The sequence below is a fragment of the Cupressus sempervirens genome, chromosome 7, assembly GCF_028749045.1.
Source record: "Cupressus sempervirens isolate cs-2001-9-10 chromosome 7, ASM2874904v1, whole genome shotgun sequence".
NCBI classification, from domain to species: Eukaryota; Viridiplantae; Streptophyta; class Pinopsida; order Cupressales; family Cupressaceae; genus Cupressus; species Cupressus sempervirens.
Window position 1 is genome coordinate 346,351,755 of NC_143124.1, and position 4,010 is coordinate 346,355,764.

Here is a 4,010-nt window from a genome sequence, read left to right on the forward strand (position 1 = left end):
TTATATTTAAGTTGAGCAACAAAATATAATGGTAGTTTTACATTGCTTACCTATTGATGGTGGTCAAATGTGTAGGCCCAGGTAGCTTGAAGATCTAATGATTGCTCACCATATCATTTCTTGGCCTCCTTAACTCTATTTATTTTCTCCATGCTTTCAAAGCTTAAACTGGGTTATTCTCTATAAGCTAGAGGGAGACAAAGAATTCTGCACATTTAGCTTCCGCCCCTCATGAGAGAAACATGCTACCAATAGTTTCTCTAAAAAACACATATTTAATAATTATTTTCATTCAACATAAACATAATAGATGCCAGCAATTTGATACACATTCGATACAATAGAAATATAGCAAACAATGACATTAATAGTCAATATTAGATATATGCAAATATGCATAAATTAGTAAATTGTATTGCATTGCCATAAGGGGTATCTTTTCACCATACTCATAACACAACAATTGTATGCATTAGAAAAAGATGATGTTGAAATGCATAAATTTAGCCAATTATAAAATTGATGAAGTAAACACACATAGAGACATATATATTAAGTGAAAGTATGATATTTTGTACCTCTTCACACTATAGTGATATTTGTTGTAATCGAGACTCTTCCTTTTTTCTTATAATTGTATATGGATTGTTTTTTATTCTTGAATATCGATGTAAAGAGAATGGTGGCTCTATACAAAGGTTATATAGTGATTTAACTCTTGATATAGCTATAAGAGTCAAAACTTTTCATTTTGTTGTACCAATATCAATTGTTGTTTTCTAAAGCGTCAATCCTTGGGATTTATGTATGATGAGTTCCCATGACAGGGATGGTGGTATTTGTCTATGATTACCCAAGGTTAGAGGTGTTATAGGTAAAATTTTTGGGTCATCTTGGTCTTGAGGCGGGCCATTATAATCAGACAACCACATATAGAGGATGTTGATCTCATTGAGGTTTTGACAATGTTAGTGACAAAACACTTAATCATTATCTAGTAGAGTTATTCGGTCATCACTACGATTGAGCTACTACCTAGGTCGAGTGAGAAGAGCAAGTCAAGTGAATACAATATGTTGAGCATAAGTGTTCAAACAATACATGTCAATTGATATGACAAGTTAGTATGTGTCAAGAAACAATATGTGCCGAGTTACTAAAGTGTCGAGAAAATAGTGAATGTTGAGAAAATAGTATATGTCAAGTGATTCAGGAGCCAAGAAATAGTATGTGTCAAGTCATTCAGAGACTGAGTAACAATAGAAAGCACAGTTAAGGTTGGGCATCAGAAGTCTATTGATGCTGAGTAACTAGTCATTGACATACAAGTTTGTAATGGCACAAACTCATATGTAAACCATTTTTGGCTAACATAATCTTTAATTTTTAATAGTAAGAGATAAGGAAAAAGTCATATCACACATACCAAGAAAACCCATGCAACCAATGAGAAATGGGGAAGCATCAAGCATCAATAATGATTAACTAGAGCCATTGATTATGACCTAAGATCATCTCCAAATGCCTATTTAAAGAGGTAAACCCTAAAGGGGAAGAGGAGTGATGAAGAGAGATACAAAGAGGAGTATCATGTGTGAAAGGAGGCAATAATGATGGAGAAGATGCTTAAGTAAAGGATCAAAATTACAAAACTAGTTGTTAAGAACAAAGTTAGTTGAGAAGACAAGTAGTGAAAGGTTAGAGAAGAGAAATTTGATCAAGAGGATCAAGATTTAATCAAAAAAGAGGAGATCTGATATCTGGGAAAAGGGTTCCAACTGAAGGATCAGGTACTAAATCATTTTGACAGGTGATACTAGGTAAATCTCTTAACATTGTATTGCTAATAGACTTTTGTAAATCCCCTAATAGAGTGCTTAGTTAATTGTGAGTTTAAATCCTTTAATCAAGGTGAGATGTAATAGTCATGTAATCCTTTAATAGGGAAAACCTTTCATAGGGTATGATTATTGGGGTTGATAAAATCCAACTCCGAAGATGCCCAAGATCACCTGCATGCAAATAACTTGTCAAAGGGAAGCCAAGGAAGGAAGAGCATGGAGCAAGGGAAAAACCCTAAACGAACATGAGAGACCACAAGATATTGCAACACAAGAAAATATGTATTTACAATATGCAAAATGTGATATTGTTATGTGAAATACAATGAGGGAGCTCAAATATAAAGAGCTTGAAGAATCTCCTAGAACAAGCTAGAAGACACTAGGAGATAAGTGTGATAACTAAGCATACATCCACATGAGGTGGAAAGTCCTCGAACAAGGTGAGAGGATAAGTATGACTTAGGAGAGAACAAACTCCCATATTGTCGACAACTTATAACAAACTCCTATACTACAACTAATAAATGAAATGCATAAACCTAAGTAAGCTTAAGTAAATAGAATAAATAATTAGTAAATTAATTATTTACTCTAACACCCCCCCTTAAGTGCAACTTAGGGAAATGCCTTAAGCTCACAAAAGTAAGATGAAAAGTAGAATGGGTCTTGGCAATCAGGCCATTTTAGGTACCCATGTACAAATGCAAAAGATGCAACCTCTGAAAATAGGGAAAGAGAGAAAACCACGTGGGAAAAACCCTCCCCCAAAAAGAGGTAAGCACCTAGTGAAGAATTGAAGAAGCCTCCAACTAGGGGAATGTCTTCGCAAATAGGAACAAGAAAGTGATCATGAAGAGCATCACTGAAGCATGAAGAAGTCACAAAATCTGCCATCAGAAAGAAAATTGATGATCTGAAGAACCTCCAAGGAAGAAGAAGGCACGAACTAAGCGTGTCTATATGGTAGATAATCCATCTCACCGAAATGCATAGGTAGCCAGCCATTGCAATCACCTTGTATATAGGATCAACCACTGAATACATAGCTCCCACTATTGAACCATCAAACCAAGGATACATTAGAATAATAGCATAACCCCCCTTTAATGCAGACAGGGTGAGATGACATGCAACTGAGAATGTGGGCCAAAAATCTCCTGCAGACGAACCAAGAACGACGAGAGAGGAAGAGGTACAAACACCCATAAAGACACGGTCAAACTGACTCTGCATGGGCTAATGTCATGGAAGGGACACTCACTTGACAAAGGGAGAAGGCCTAAAATAGAAAACAACTATCCCCCCATGGTGCTTTATAAAAATAGTGCATGTACAACTGACTCAAAAACAATGTTCATGAACTTGAAATGCAAAAGTGGCACTTTACCTCAGTGCATATACATAAAGCCCAAAACAAAGGAAACCATGTCAGGAAAATGATCTAGAAAGAGCATGGGCCAAAATCTAAGGAAAAAGACTACATTTCTAAAAAGGTGACAAAACCAGCTTTCCAAAAATATAAAGTTTTCAAAAAACTGACATGGGACGCAAAAGAAAAGCTTGCAAGAGTCAAAAATAGGACTTTAGACTTTGACTACAAAAAAAGTATAAAACTGCATCAAAACCTAAAAATACCTACACTAATGTCTCCATCTTGGAACCAACTTTTCGGTGCTTCTTTTGGATCAGAAAAATACCTCTGTATGCTCAAGTTATGGCTAAAAAAATGAAGGTAGGTCAAAAAGGACCTAGGAGAGGTGCAAGAAGGATGATGATGTAGTGCTGATGTCATGATGACATCAGTATTTCATGAGCTTAAATTTGACAGCCCAGAAGCTATCGCAGCAAAAGAGAAGCCACGTGACACGCCACGTGGCAGGTCCATGTGGTAGCCACATGGCAAAATTTGACATGGCAGGGGTGACATGGCAGGTCCACATGGCAAGGTGCCATGTGGCACCCAAGCCACGTGCCACCCCTGCACTCTACCAAGTGGCAATAAACTCCATGTGAGTGATTGTGCTGCTGACCTGTCGGGCACTGACGTAGACACTGACTTTGCTGCTAACTGTGCGAAAGGAATGCCAAGTGTCAAACGTTGGTGCATGTAGTGTCCACGCGATTGTCGCAGATTGAGTCCATATGTATAGATGGTGAGCAGGGGAT